General features: G+C 37.3%; 3 long non-coding RNA genes and 2 pseudogenes across 4 annotated transcripts; 3 read left to right on the top strand and 2 right to left on the bottom strand.

The window, feature by feature from the left end:
• The first annotated feature begins 449 nt into the window (after positions 1-449).
• Positions 450-2,413, top strand: LOC146481768 (uncharacterized). The gene is made up of 3 exons (XR_014864344.1): positions 450-621; positions 801-908; positions 2,185-2,413. It is a non-coding gene; the product is annotated as an uncharacterized LOC146481768 (long non-coding RNA).
• Positions 2,414-3,991: 1,578 nt separating this feature from the next.
• LOC146481767 (uncharacterized) lies at positions 3,992-8,235 on the bottom strand (annotated as a pseudogene). The gene is made up of 2 exons (XR_014864325.1): positions 5,856-8,235; positions 3,992-5,145 (listed from the first exon to the last, which is right to left on the bottom strand). The product of XR_014864325.1 is annotated as an uncharacterized LOC146481767 (transcript).
• LOC146481766 (uncharacterized) lies at positions 6,966-9,092 on the top strand. Its single transcript, XR_014864333.1, has 3 exons — positions 6,966-7,053; positions 8,296-8,915; positions 8,971-9,092. It is a non-coding gene; the product is annotated as an uncharacterized LOC146481766 (long non-coding RNA).
• Positions 9,093-9,640: 548 nt separating this feature from the next.
• On the bottom strand, positions 9,641-10,429 carry LOC146481765 (uncharacterized; annotated as a pseudogene).
• Positions 10,430-11,082: 653 nt separating this feature from the next.
• Positions 11,083-13,962, top strand: LOC146481764 (uncharacterized). The gene is made up of 3 exons (XR_014864338.1): positions 11,083-11,224; positions 12,135-12,252; positions 13,223-13,962. It is a non-coding gene; the product is annotated as an uncharacterized LOC146481764 (long non-coding RNA).
• The last annotated feature ends 2,159 nt before the right edge of the window (positions 13,963-16,121 follow it).

The raw sequence follows: 16,121 nt of genomic DNA, 5'->3' as shown, positions 1-16,121 counted from the left end.
GCCAACATAACTCTTTCATCTTCAACCCCCCCGCCTCCCCCCCCCCCCCCCCCCAAAAAAAAAAAAAAAAAAAAAATTCGTTACAGAATGTCGCTATCAAAAAAGAATACTTCGCAATAATTTTAACCAAAAAAATTGTGAAATTTTGGTCCGGGGACCATTCCGAAAAGTACTTCCGAGTGTTTATTGATTTTTTTTTATTGAATGATGCATTTTTTAGGGGTTTGCTCGGGTGTCTACGAAAATTTAGTTTACCGCCAAAATAGTGCGCTCCCGTCATCTTTTCCCACCACTTCTTGCCGAGAATCCTTGCAATGCAATCAGCCAAATTATCAACCAATTAGAGAGGAGAATTTAAACCCAACGACCCAATCAGGAAAGAGTATGCTCACCACGTGGGTTAAGAATCACGTGGGTTAGGTGCAGAGTTGGCGCCGTCTCCAAAAAAGTTTCATTCAGCTCAGGACAGAAGACCAACAAGTCAAGGCTTCTTGTGCCAAGAGGAGTCAAAAATTTCCCGTTTTAATGTGCCTTCTTCACCATTTAGCTGCCAAAAAAACAAACCTAAGTTGCTGCCGCTCAAGGACCACTGCAGAGAGGCATACCAAAAGAAAAATTAAGGTCAGCGTTTCATTTTCCCGCACTGTTAAACTTTGAAACTGTCGACGGAGTTTGCACTGTTCCCACATTTAATGAACGGTGGCACAAAAAATTTCAGTTATTGGTGTGAAAAAGGGTTTTTATCTTTGAAGAAGTGTTAACTACTTTAATTGAAATTTAACTTTTACTGTTTTTTGCAGCAGAAATTTCCCGTAGAAGTAAAAGAATTGGACAACAGGATTGACTAACTTATGTCCGCAACACACGTGGCCTGGAAACACTGCGTTGCTTTTTCAAGCTGGAAAGAGGTAATTATTGTTCAACTACTTCCATTTTTGCAGTTAAATTTTAAAAATAAGTTCCATTCATTTTTTTTAGCTTCGAGAACAAAATTCTGCCTGAAATTTTCGAGTTATTTTTCTCAAAATCAAGCGCGCGCGAGAGTTCAACAAATCAGTAAACAACATTATAACGACAACGGAGCACAAATTCTTTTTTCTTCCTATTGAAGAACCAAACAAACAGTTTAAATTAGTAAAGTAAAATATCGTGAATTATCTTTTTGAAATTGTTCACATTGAGGAGAAAAAGGAGAAAGGAAACTTTTGCGAAGGGTTTTCAAAATGCACCAGGTTCAGCGGGAAACATTTTTACATTTTATAATTTTTACAAAAGCTAGTGTTGAAAAATTTCGGCCCCGTTGTGCCTCCTTTCTATTTTTAAATGTAAAAAAACTCATAAAAAAAAGTCCGGAATTTTACTTTTGAAATTGTTCAAATTGGCGGGGAAAAGAAACCAGGAAATTTTCACAAACAACTTGATTGTATTGTAATCGCCCCTTTTGCAAATACAGCTTGTATTATTTTGGATTTCTCCTGGCGAAATTGTTCAATTTGGGGCAGGAAAACGAACAAAATTTTCGCCGTAGTCTTACAACATGTACTTTTTAATGTTTTATTTAGCAAAAGTTGGTGTTTTGGCTTCTCCTCAGGACATTTTTTATTATAATATCTGGAATTTTCCTTTCAAATAATTTACCTTCGAAGCAAATCGCAAAGAAAGCAAGACCATCCCGTAGCAAAACCGTACTTTCGCTAGAACTCGTGTTGACGGTCGAGTTAAGTAGACAAGGAGTTTAAACAGAAACATAAATTCAACCTTTTATTTTGTTACTTTGTTTTGGCGTTTTCAAAAAAAGTTACGACTTCAAGAAGGGTTGCAGTAGTTTCGCGCGCTTTCCGGAACTGCACATGCGGAAAGACAATATAAAAATTCGTTCTCCGCGAGATGAGTAGGCACTGTTAGTGTATACGTAATTCATGGTTTTTAGTATTTCAAAGTAACAGATTGATTGATTCTATGACAAGATTAATTACACTTTAACAGTATTAAGTGAAAGAAAAGAACTTGATAAGGGGCAAAAAAAGCTGTTTTACAATTTTTTTATACATTCCTTTCAAGTTTTTACGTTGTTCAGATAGCAAATGATCTTTTCAAGAGAGTGATACTGTTGACATTTTCTCCTAATGTTTACAGTTATGAAACCGGGGTGTATTTGTTAAAATAATACTCTTTTAATTTCAGCTTTCCCGCTCCTGGTTCATTTGGCCATCTCTGAAGAATCTGCCAGTTTCCAATGCCTCAGCCACAGTATACCCAATGTTCAACGCCACAGTATAACCAACATCCTGTTTTCCATTCAGATCAGAGTACGTTGGCACCATTAAATGAGTCAGCTCTGCCTTCGCAAGCCATGGAAGCTGGTCAGTCAAACCTGGGTGGGTGTGGGGGGTAAATAGGAGCTCTGGATGAACCTTACAAAGCACACAATACACAGATGATTGGCAATTCGGCTTAACTTAATTGTATTTAGGTTAGTTAATTGGGACCCAAGGGTTGGGATGGTCCCCCCCTTTAGGCCCCCATTTGGGTTGCTTTGCAGGTTATTCGGTCAGCGACTCGATTTCGGATTTCAAATTCGCTTTTTCTTTCGGAATTTTTCGGTTCAAGGTGTCTTCACTTTGTGGATGCACTTCAGATTTTCATGGACATGCTCTATCATCAACGTCGTTCTCCCACTTAGTAATGCGCATAAGTTTTCTTACTACTACACTTCACTTGACAGTCTATTAGCACTGGATTAAGTGAAGCTAAATTTCGTAAGGTTCAACCAGATATTATATTCAGAGTTAATTTAGAAACTGGAGCTTAAGTCCATTCAACTTCTGGAAGGAGACCAGTTTTGGCAACTCCTTACAGGTTTAATGGTCTTTCAGGTTACAGACGGATAGTTAGTTAGTTGGTTAAGGACTTAGCTAGGCACATAAAACTGGGCATAAAGGGACAAACCATGCACACACCCTAGATTAGAAGAATAGACCAAATACAAAGCTGTTTCAACCACCATTAATAAGTTACTGTATAAACATTTTATCCAATTATTGTCTATACTTATCATCAAAGTTATCAGCTATGAACAGCTGACAGATCGATCATTTATATCCAAGTAATTTTATCTCATGACCTTCAAAATTATCAGAAAGCAGCTATTAGATAAAACACTTGTCCAATTGTCCACAATTTGTCAATCAAAGTTATCAGCCATCATCAGCTGCCAGACAAATTATTCCTACAATTTTCTGTTGTCAATCAAATTTATCAGAGAGCAGCTTATCAAATGAAGCATCTATCCAATTACTGTCTGTTGTCAACAAAATTACCAGAAAACAGCCGTTAGATAAAACATGTCCAATTATCCATTGTCAAAAAAAGTCATCAGCCATCAAAAGCTGCCAGATAAATTATTTAATCATACAATTTTCTGATGTTAATCAAAATTATCAGAGTTGAGCAACTTATCAAATGAGATATCTATCCAATTACTGTCTGTTATAAACAAAATTATGAGAAGGCAGCTGCTGAATGTTGGTTGGAACAGCTATTACAATAATTTATGATAACAACAGTCAACTGGATACCACAAAGGAAGGAGGCATAGAGGAGTGTGCAACAGTATGACGGTAACCTGGCAAGAGGTATGTGAATTTTTATTGTTTTCCGGCCACTCAAAGTTCGGCTCATTCGGCTTCCGATCATCAACGGCTTCATCTTCACTCCAAATTTGTCAATGCGTACAATTAAAATGCTTGGTATTGACAAACCAATAGCAAGTCATTAATAATCCCTGATTGTGTCTGGGGGACCCTGAGTGTTTCAGTCAAAGTGTCAAGTTTTATCAGACACAGAACCACTCTCGGTTTCACTGGACACTAAATTTTTGGCATAGGAGCGCACCCCATGGCAGACCTTGCTAGGCATGTGGATTAATTAAGACTACAGACTCTGTAACTTATGAAATTAATATAACTGCATGAATAAACTCTGAACACTATATTGTTGTCATGGTGTCTTTATTCTAAAACTTAATTAGCTAAATAGATTTAGTATTAAGTAAACAATACTAACAAACTTAAGATTTCATTTCAGGGACTCAAAATCATGTCTTTTGGCATAATACACTTACATTCTGATAAAACTGCTTTGTGCGGCTTTTTCCAAGAAACGTCAAATGTTTCATAAAACATACTAACAACAATTCTGTTTCAGGAAAACTAAACTTTAAGGATGATACATGTAAACATATGCATTCCTACGAAAATGTAACTAAACTGTTGTAACTAAGTTACTTGTTCACTTACCTACAATAAAAACAAAATAAAACAGCTGTTAGTGTCTTTCTTCTTCAAAATACATTTAATAAACTAACAATTCTGTTTCAGCAAACCCTGGTTTTCAGGATTATACCCACAAACATCGTGAGGAAAGAATTAGTATGCTCGATCAAACTGTTGTAAATAACTTGCAGTTGCTCTCAATAAACAAAGACAAATCTGTTGTCAGTGTCTTGTCTGAAATTCTAACAATTCCGTTTCAGGAAATTTAACTACATTAATTAGTGTGCTCAACTAAACATTTTGTAACTAAGTTGCTGTCTGTCAATAAAAGAAATGAAAAAACTGTCGTCAGTGTCTAATCAAAACAATACTAACCGTCACTTATTTACAGCAACATAACTTGTAAGCATTTCAGCTTCCAGAAGATATTTTGACTAGAATCTATTCACCTGAAGTCAGAAGTGTCAGCAAGTCTTTACCTACAATATGAAGATACTTGGATCATCTACATAACAGATCATGTACAACAGTGCCTTGGATAAGAATTAACTCATCACAAAGGTAACGTTTAATATTTCCATTATATTTTCAGATTTCTCACTTGTTTTGTGCTTTTAGTTCACAGTTGAAAGATGCCCTCACGTTAATGTCAGTACGGATGGTTTGTCAGTCGAGATGCTATGCCTGTTAAAAATGACACCACAAATGCCAGCCATTATTGTTCATCTAACTGTTTACTGTCATTCCAAATTACCATGAGAGCTAGACCGTACGGATGCAAGTTTAAATGGTGGAGATGGTATGTCGATCAAGAAAGTTCGTCTAATTTTTTACCTCAAGGCTAAAAATTAGGGACAATATGTCAGTCAACCTGTCAGTTCAAATGACAGATAATGGATGTCAAACAAAATGTTCATCTTACTAATTTTTTTTACTGAAAGATCGACCCAAATTAGTGTCGGAGCCTTTGATTTGAGATGCCACTTCAAATGGCAGAGATGCATGTTGATAGAGATGTTCATCGATTTTTTACTTATTTATAAATGACTCAAAATTGGTGTCATGATTTGTCAGTTAAGATGCCAGTTCAAATGGTAGAGATGGATGTCAATCAAGACGTTTATCTAAGTGTTTTCTTAAAGACTCCAAATTAGTGTTACGGTCTGTGATTTGAGATGCCAGTTCAAATGGCAGAGATGGATGTTGATCAAGATGTTCATCTAAATTTTTACTTTAAGACTGCAAATTAGTATGGTATCTTGGTCTGTGATTTGAATGCCAGTTGAAATGGCAGAGATGGATGTCGATCAAGATGCTCATCTAAATTTTTACCTGAACACTCGAAACTAGTTTTGCTGTCTGTCAATTAAGATGCCTGAGTTCAAATGGCAGAGATGGATGTCAAATTATCAAGATGTTCATCTAAATTTTACTTAAAGACTGCAAATATTTATTAGTATCATGGTCTGTGATCTGAGATGCCAGTTCAATTTATAATGGCAGAGATGGAAGTCACTCAAGATGTTCATCTAATTCTTATACTGAAAGACTCCAAATTAGTGTCGCGGTCTTTGATTTGACATGCCAGTTCAAATGGCAGAGATGGCTGTCAATCAAGATGTTCATCTAATTTTGTTACCTGAACACTCAAAATAAGTTTTGCTGTCTTTCAGTCAAGATGCCAGTTCAAATGGCTGAGATGGATGTCAGTAGAGATGTTCATCTAAATTTTTACTCTGAGATTCCAAATTGGTGTTGCAGTCTTTAATTTGAGATGCCAGTTCAAATGGCAGAGATGGATGTCGATCAAGATGTTCATCTAATAAGAAAACGGTAGACACAAACTTAGTGTCATGATCAGTCAGTTAAGATGTCAGTTCAGATGGCAGATGAGAGATGTTTGTCAATTACGATGTTCATCTAATTTTATGTAAAGACTCCAAATTTAGTGTCGCAGTCTGTGATTTGAGGAGCCAGTTTAAATGAAAAAGATGCATGTCAAGCGAGTAAAATAAACCAAGAAAGAAAAGTGTACCAAGAAAGTGAAGGTCACCAAGTAACAGACACCAAGCAAGTAAATAGGCCAAGCAACTTATGCCAACTAGAAGCAAGTAAAGTATGCCAAGCAAGTAAAGAAGGCCAAGAAACTGAGAAAAGTACACCAAGTGCTAGCAAGTAATGTGCCCCAAGAAGGTAAACTAGGCCAATTAAGGAAGTAAAGTCAGGCCAAGCAAGTAACATACACCAAGTAAGTGAAGTAGACCAAGCAAGTGAAGTACACCAAACAAGTAAAGTACACGAAGAGGGTGAAGTAATGCCAAGCAAGTAGATTATATAGTAAGTATTAAGTAAAGTATGCCAAGCATGAAGTCACTGTATAACAAGCAAGTAAAGTACACCAAGGAAGTTAAGTACACCAAGCAAGTAAAGGAAGGCCAAGCAAGTAACACATGCCAAGCAAGTAAAGTACACCAAGCATGTTAAGTACATCAAGCAAGTAAAGGAAGGCCAAGCAAGTAAAGTACACCAAGCATGTTAAGTACATCGAGCAAGTAAAGGAAGGCCAAGCAAGTAAAGGAAGGCCAAGCAAGTAACGAACACCAAGCAAGTTAGGTGCATCAAGCAAGTAAAGGAAGGCCAAGCAAGAAAAGAGCACCAAGGAAGTAAAGTGAACCAAGCAAGTAAAGTATACCAAGCAAGTAAAGAACACCTTGAGCAAGTTAAGTACACCAACCAAGTAAAGTAGGCCAAGCAAGTAAAATACACCAACTGAAACAAAGTGCACCAAGGAAGTAAAGTAAGGCCAACAAAAAGAAAAGTAAACCAAGCAAGTAAAGGAAGGCGAAGCAAGTAACACATACCAAGCAAGTTAAGTACATCAAGCAAGTAAAGGAAGGCCAAGCAAGTAAAACATACCAAGCAAGTTAAGTGCATCAAGCAAGTAAAGGAAGGCCAAGCAAGTTAAGTACATCAAGCAAGTAAAGGAAGGCCAAGTAAGTAAAGTACATCAAGCAAGTAAAGTACATCAAGCAAGTAAAGTGCAGCAAGCAAGCAAAGGAAGGCCAAGCAAGTAACACATACCAAGCAAGTTAAGTACATCAAGCAAGTAAAGGAAGGCCAAGTAAGTAAAGTACACCAAGCAAGTAAAGTACATCAAGCAAGTAAAGGAAGGCCAAGCAAGTAAAGTACACCAAACAAGTAAAGTACACCAAGCAAGCAAAGTACATCAAGCAAGTAAAGGAAGGCCAAGCAAGTAAAGTACACCAAGCAAGTAAAGGAAAGCCAAACAAGAAAAGTACACCAAGCAAGTAAAGGAAAGCCAAGCAAGAAAAGTACACCAAGTACCAAAGGAGAGCCAAGCAAGAAAAGTACACCAAGCAAGTAAAGGAAGGCCAAGCAAGTAAAGTACACCGAGCAAGTTAAGTAGATCAAGCAAGTATAAAGGAAAGCCAAGCAAGAAAAGTACACCAAGCAAGCAAAGGAAAGCCAAGCAAGAAAAGGAAGGCCAAGAAAGAAAAGTACAGGCCAGGTCAAACAAGAAAAGTACACCAAGCAAGTAAAGGAAGGCCAAGCAAGAAAAGTACACCAAGCAAGCAAAGGAAAGCCAAGCAAGAAAAGTACACCAAGCAAGCAAAGGAAAGCCAAGCAAGAAAAGGAAGGCCAAGAAAGAAAAGTACACCAAGCAAGTAAAGGAAGGCCAAGCAAGAAAAGTACACCAAGCAAGCAAAGGAAAGCCAAGCAAGAAAAGTACACCAAGCAAGCAAAGGAAAGCCAAGCAAAAAAAGGAAGGCCAAGAAAGAAAAGTACACCAAGCAAGCAAAGGAAAGCCAAGCAAGAAAAGGAAGGCCAAGCAAGAAAAGTACACCAAGCAAGCAAAGGAAGGCCAAGAAAGAAAAGTACAGGCCAGGTCAAACAAGAAAAGTACACCAAGCAAGTAAAGGAAGGCCAAGCAAGTAAAGTATACCAATTAGCAAGTAAAGAAGACCTTGGGCAAGTTAAGTACACCATGCAAGCAGAAAAGTCAGGCCAAGCATATATTACGTCCACCAGGTAAGTAAAGTAGGCCAAACAAGTAAAGTAAGGCTAGGGAAAGAGAGTAAAGTTTACCGAGATATTTAAGTTGGCCAAGCAAGTAAAGTGCACAAAGCCAGTAAAGTAAGGCCAAGCAAGTAAAGACCACCTTGAGCAAGCTAAGTACACCAACCAAGTAAAGTAGGCCAAGCAAGTAAAATACACCAACTGAAGCAAAGTGCACCAAGGAAGTAAAGTAAGGCCAAAAAAAAGAAAAGTAAACCAAGCAAGTAAAGGAAGGCGAAGCAAGTAACACATACCAAGCAAGTTAAGTACATCAAGCAAGTAAAGGAAGGCCAAGCAAGTAACACATGCCAAGCAAGTAAACTACGCCAAGCAAGTTAAGTACATCAAGCAAGTAAAGGAAGGCCAAGCAAGTTAAGTACAACAAGCAAGTAAAGGAAGGCCAAGCAAGTAACACATGTCAAGCAAGCAAAGGAAGGCCAAGCAAGTAAAACACACGAAGCAAGTTAAATACATCAAGCAAGTAGAGGAAGACAAGCAAGAAAAGTACACCAAGCAAGTAAAGGAAGGCCAACCAAGTAAAACACACCAAGCAAGTAAAGGAAGGCCAAGCAAGTAACACATACCAAGCAAGTTAAGTGCATCAAGCAAGTAAAGGAAGGCCAAGCAAGTTAAGTACATCAAGCAAGTAAAGGAAGGCCAAGCAAGTAACACATGTCAAGCAAGCAAAGGAAGGCCAAGCAAGTAAAACACACCAAGCAAGATAAATACATCAAGCAAGTAAAGGAAAGCCAAGCAAGTTAAGTACAACAAGCAAGCAAAGTAAGGCCAAGCAAGTAAAACACACCAAGCAAGATAAATACATCAAGCAAGTAAAGGAAGGCAAGCAAGAAAAGTACACCAAGCAAGTAAAGTACACAAAGAAGGTAAAGTAGGCCAAGCAAGTATCAAGTACGCCATGCCCAAGCAAGTAAAGGGCACCAAGAAGTAAAATTGAAGTATGCCAAACAAGTAAAGCCAACCAATCAAGTAAAGGAAGGCCAAGCAAGTAAAGTAGACCAAGCAAGTAAAGTACACCAAGCAAGTAAAGTAGACCAAGGCAGTAAAGTATACCAAGCAAGTAACGCCACTTTGTAAGTTACGTACACCAAGCAGAAAAGTCAGGCCAAGCAAGTATTATGTACACCAGGTAAGTAAAGTAAGGGAAAGAGAGTAAAGTTTACCAAGATATTTAAGTTGGCCAAGCAAGTAAAGTGCACAAAGCCAGTAAAGTAAGGCCAAGCAAGTAAAGTATACCAAGCAAGGAAAGAACACGTTGAGCAAGTTAAGTACACCAACCAAATTAAGTAGGCCAAGCAAGTAAAATACACCAAGAAAAGTGCACCAAGCAAGTAAAGGAGACCAAGCAAGTAAAGAAGACCAAGCAAGTAAAGAAGACCAAGCAAGTAAGGAACACCAAGCAAGTAAAGAAGACCAAGCAAGAAAAGGAGACCAAGCAAGTAAGGAACACCAAGCAAGTAAAGGAGACCAAGCAAGTATGGTACACCAAGCAAGTAAGGAACACCAAGCAAGTAAAGAAGACCAAGCAAGTAAAGGAGGCCAAGCAAGTAAGGAACACCAAGCAAGTAAAGAAGACCAAGCAAGTAGAGGAGACCAAGCAAGTAAAGAAGACCAAGCAAGTAACACATGCCAAGCAAGTAAAGTACATCAAGCAAGTAAAGTAGACCAAAGAAGTAAAGTAGACCAAGCAAGTAAAGTGAGGCCAAAGAGGTACAGTACACGAAGAAAGTAAAGTACACCAAGCAAGTGAAGTACACCAAGCAATTCATGACAAGTAAAGTAAACTACGCAAGTAAAGTACATCATTAAGCAAGTAAAGTGAGGCCAAGCAAGTAAAGGAAAGCCAAGCAAGAAAAGTACACCAAGCAAGTAAAGGAAGGCCAAGCAAGTAAAGTAGGCCAAGCAAGTAAAGAAGACCAAGCAAGTAAAGTGCACCAAGCAAGTAAAGTAAGGCCAAGCAAGTAAAGTAAGGCCAAGCACATAAAGTACACCAAGCAAGTAAACTATGCCAATCAATTGGTAAGTATTTAGAAATATCTGAGAATGATGCATTATGCAGCCAGTGACATAGGCATACTCAGAATAAAAGAAATCTGAGTTTTCAGAACCTATAATTTTAGTGACAATTATTTTGTTGCAATGTGCTCAGCCAATAATTGGGTGAGAGGTGACAATTATTGTCACCTCTCTCTTCAGATTATTCTGATCAACTGTCAGTCAAAATGATGAAGTAATTGCTTACTGTCACTCCATTATTTACTGTCATGGATGTCAATAAGGATGCTTATCAAAATTATTATTATTACTATGATGGACTGTCATTTATAATGCTAATCTGTCTATACTGTCAATCTGTCAATTTAAATTACTGTGATGAACTCTCAGTCAAAATGCTGATCAAATTGTTTACTGTCACAGCAAATTAGTGTACATATTGGACTGCAGTCTATCGAATGTGCTGATCTTATTTAATCTACTGTGATTAATAATATTGTCAGCCAACATGCATTTATGTTGATTTAACAAATTTATGTACCATCAGAAGATATATCAAGTGGAACACAAACATGAATTCTTGTTTCACCATGGAATAACTAAATGCTTCTACTCTTGAGATTTATTGTGTTAAAGGAAACTAGGAAGACCAGATGTCCTGATTGCCTTTCCCTGAGTTTCAAGTCAAGCAGTGCTCCAGGGTACGATGCTCAAAGTTCTTAATACCAGCCACAGACAATGACTCACAGCTAGAAGGAGGTGACTAACATAGTTCCAGAGCACGATCGTGATCAAGGATACCCTGAAATGAATTTAAAGCCTGGCTAAATCCAACCGTGTTGTCTTCTAGAGGAACAGAGGTGAGAATTTTTTAGAGAATTTGCTGGCATTGTTTGTGCATTTTATTACCCTTGGGTAACAGAAAATATTGCTGGTCAGATTGACTGCATTTTTAAGTGTCTTTTTAATGGTTTTGATAAAAAGAATTTCTAAAGGCAATATCTCAGACACAAAATTTTCATGTGAAGTACGATTACCAGTAAACGTAAAGCTACTAATAAAAAAAATTATTATAGGAATAATTTCATTTTGAAGACCTGTTAAGTGTACTTCTGAATAAACCATTGCAACCAATGCCACATAAACTGTTTTATTGGAATGAAATCAACAAACCATTGCAATCAAAACTGCTTTCAGTGTTTCACATCCAACAAAAAACACAGAATACATATTAAGGGAAAACAAAGTGTAAATTTTTTGGCATTCTTTATTTTATACCATTATATTAAGCCACAAAACTTTCAAACAGTCCTGTTGTCTTGATAAAGTACCAAATTCTCCTAACTAGTACACCAGGTATATATATATATATGAAGAGCAGTAATGAGAATTTGCATGTTGATATTCATTCTCAGAGAATGACAGGGGCAGATAGTTGGGTCAGGAGGAAGTCAAAGAGGTAAGTTTACAGGAATGAACAATACCTGTGTTGACTTCCTTCTGACACAAATATCGACTGCACCTGGGTCTCCGAGGATGGTTGATACTGGGCCTTATTGAAAGTTATTGAAAGGTTCCTGTAATTACAGAATTATAATAACTGTAAGTAATAAATTATTGCAGGAAGAAGCATGCCACCATTCCTCCACATATATGTTGGATCATATAATTTATTGATCTAGTTGTCTAAAAAGATTGTAAAAAAATAAATAAATAAATTTGAAATAGTTTTGACACTTACAATTATAAAATATTTCTGTTCTGTTTCAGCAACAGATGAATATCTTGCTTGACATGAAGTTTGTTCTCTTTTCCATCATTGGTCGCTAAGAATGTGACACTCTTCACAGTACCTGTAAGAACAAATCAAGGACAAAATAATAGCAAGGTATTTAAATATTAAATGTTCTGCAATTCCTTCAGGTCTTGATGCACTCTATGGCACTCAAACCAGCAAAATATAAACCATCTGAGTGAATGTAATGGTTACACAACACAGTGCTGCATTGGCCAGTACCTTATGCATTAATACACAACCATATGTACCACTCAGGTAATAGTTGCCATGGACAGTTGACGAGGCTGAAACAGCTATCCATGGTTGCCATGGCCTGCAGGGTTCGTATGGGTCATGGAAAACCTGGAAAGTCATGGAATTTTAGAATTTCATTTTCCAGGCCTGGAAAGTCATGGAATTTAGGTGTGGGTGATGGAAAGTCATGGAAAATGATGTTTATTAAAAAGCACAAAATAAATTGGGTTTGTTTAAGAAGAAAATAGTAAAAAGATACCCAAAATGAAAGAAGATTTCCAAGCAAATGGTCAAATTTAGGTCATGAAAAACTTGGAGAAGTCATGGAAAAGGGCATGGAAAGTCATGAAATTTCAAAAACTCAAAAGAGTACGAACCCTGGCCTGGGTGATATGGCTGTGTGCGTGCATAAGGTATTGGCTATACCACCTTCGATCTTCCTCCAGGCTAGAAAATCAAAGGAATATCTGCTCGCAGGGTATGGCCATACCGCGAGCTTTGTAGTGTGACCATTCAGATGTTTTATAATTTTTTGAAAAATATGAACCTGAGGCAGTCAAGCAATAAATTATTCATTATATCAATTTGGAAATTTCTTGATTTGTGTCTATAAAGACCAGTCTGAAAATAATCTGATTGAAATATTTTAATATTTGTTTCAAATAATTTCATAAAATTGAATTTTGTTAATCTGACTTACAAATCAGCGGAGCGCCCCCAGTCTCTGAGCTTGATATTTGTCTTCACCCTTTACCCCACTTTGGGCGCCTGTTCACAGGCTACTTACAAATAGCTTGTTTTTTTTTATTGGTTGTGTTTCTATCAGAATCTAAAGGACTCCTTGACAGGTAGCAGCACTAATACAGAGAACATGCAGTGCAAAGTTACAAAGTACAGAACCAAGATGGAGGACAATTCATTGGCATTAATCCCAAGACTATTTTACATAAACATTACTTATTTACAGTGTAATAAGTGTAAGGTGTGATAGCCAGTTTAGTGGTAAGTGGGATGCTGCAGACTTCAGATCAGGAGGTCTCTGTCTCAAGCCTTGGTCTTTGCCCTTGTAATTTGTGAACAGACAAGACAAATTTTCTTCACATTGGCTCTCTCCATTCAGGAGTATAGAAAGTGATATACTGGTGAACTGTTAGAGAGAACCTAACAAAATGATAAGGATTTTCTTTCAGAGTGCTATCTCCAGCCAGGGGGGAGTGGTCAGCGATAGTTTCCAGCCTGATGACTGCTAGGCTCACTGAAGTACAAGAATGGAACTGACCCTTAACTTGACTTCAAATTCTCAGCTAAAATTGCACAAGTTTCATGTGGAAATTGATTCAAAATTCACCAAAAAGATACTTGACTGTTGCTCAAGGAAGTGTGTGGGGATCTTCACCAAATTAGGAACATGAGGTCATACAACCATTCAACCACCCCTTTAGCATTCCTCTAAGGATTACATTCATGAGGCCATATAAAAACAAGTTAATAGAACTTACATGTTTAATATTCATGATACCCTTATAATAAAATTAAGAGCAAAAGGAACCCTGGCATTTTCTTGAGCTCAGTTCTAAGTTTTTTTTTAGTTGATGAGAATTTCGAAAAAACTTGCGATCGCTCAAATTGAAATATACTGTCACATTAATTATTTTAAGTCACTGGAAAGTCTATAAATTAAGGTCTGTTGCATGATTGTAGACCTGCGGGAGTCTAGTGGTCTATCAAACTGGTGTTTGTTTATGTTTTATGTGGCATGAAGGGACTGTATTCCCTCTGGATAGGATGTTAGTCAATAACAAGGTTACTCCTTGTATTTTGTTGGGTTTCTCTAGCAGTTTGCTGGTATCAGCCATCTCTGCACCTTGATAGAGTGAGAGAAATGTGGAGTAAATAATGTCTTGTCTGAAACATAAAACACAATTGTTCTGACCAAGCCTTGAGCCACTGATGTTCAGGTTAAAAGTCCAATGCATTGACCACTCAACTACAGCATTGCCACATCTTCAAGTTTGAAAAGTGTCAAAAGGAAAAATTCAGTGCTGATCGTAGTCTGAGTTGTCAGTTTTCTGCATGTTTTCATTCCAGAATTTGTGTTGAAGGTATGGGAAAAGCTGATATGCCAGACTATGAAGTGACAAATCACTGTGAATAGCAGAACAACAAATATGGGTGACAAAGAATTTTGTCTCGTATTGTAAGGATCTGCTTGAAAACATAGATTATGCTTGTTAATTTGAAAGATGATTTTAGTACAGCTTGACCTGGAACATCTGAATTATTCTTCAATATATTGTTAACGATAAGCTGACACTAACAATAAGCAATAACCTACTAATGCATGAAGGGTAACAGGTGTTCTAGGCGAGTCCAAAATCAATCTTTTTCATATAACAAGTGTATGGGAGGAGCACTGAATGTAACCTTTAGAATGATAAATTGTAAAATATTTAAATAAATGTAACATTGGCAGAACTATATATGATGGTGTGATCTTTGCATTTGTTCAACCTTTTTACCAGGGCCCAATTGTTTGAACAACAATTATATTAAGCTAACCCAGGGTCTAATTATCCCTGTGAACTTTGAAATTTCCAGTTATAACAATAAAGATTTTTCCAAAACATTTTCCCCATTCAGTTTTAACTAAGACTTTTCTGTACCTTGAAGTTTAAATTAACTTTTAAAAACAATTTCAGCGAACGAGATGAAAACCTCAGTTAACTTTTAATTGTGGGTTAGCGTTAATTGATTTTCAAACAACTGGGCCTACCAGTACTTTACGTCTCTCTTTCTCTCTCTGCTCTCTGTTGCATGAATAAAGTGGCAGGAAAAAGAAAGATGCTAGGAATGTTTTTGGACTCAATAGCAATCATGATAGCTATCATTATAATATATAGAGTCCAAAAACATTCCCAACATCTTTCTTTTTCTTGCCACTTAATTATTTTAGGCCTTACTGATGATGGCCACATATCTTGAGGACGGTGCCTACAAATTCAATCATTAACTAAAGGAATTTTTGCTTGGTAATGGTTTATGACTACATAGGAATGGAAAGGCTTGTATAATTACGAAGGGCTATTGAAATCCCAAACGAAAACATAGTGTAGGCACCGTCCTGTAAAATCTCTTGCACCATCCTGAACAGTCATTCTTTATGCAGATAGGCTGGGGAATGATCGTAGAAGAGCTACTTACAATAGATCGTGTTACTAGTCTCATATAATCAGGGGGGATTCACACGATGTGAATCCTATGCTGTGGCAAAAAAGAAAAAATTCAACAAATGTAATATTTACTTGCAATGAGGAAGCAGTCTTTCTCTTGTTAATTTACCACGGGAATGTTAAGAAAATCCTGCAGTGAGGGTTTAGTTCATAACCCAACTGAACTTCGAAAATGCGCGCATCGGAATTGGCTAAAAAGGCGAGTGGGGCTTGGGAAGAGAACAGCACCCAAGGTCCCAGTCCCCAAACGGTGACTTAGCTTTGTGTCAAATTTTAGGTTGGTTTTCAGTTGTTATTAGAAACAGGACCCACTGACAATACTATGCCCCTACTGGGCATAAGTTTTCCATATGAGCTTTCGTAGGACACATACCAAAAATAAGGGCATATCTGAAGAAAACAGGAAAAAGTCAGCCATAAAATGACCCATTTTGAGTCTAATTTTTCTGGATTACCCACTATTTTGACATGTGGTCCAGAACAGTTCATTTGTCC

Source organism: Pavona decussata, unplaced genomic scaffold (genome assembly GCF_977016875.1).
Source record: "Pavona decussata unplaced genomic scaffold, jaPavDecu1.1 SCAFFOLD_48, whole genome shotgun sequence".
Taxonomy (NCBI): domain Eukaryota; kingdom Metazoa; phylum Cnidaria; class Anthozoa; order Scleractinia; family Agariciidae; genus Pavona; species Pavona decussata.
This window is presented reverse-complemented; position numbering and strand designations above follow the sequence as displayed.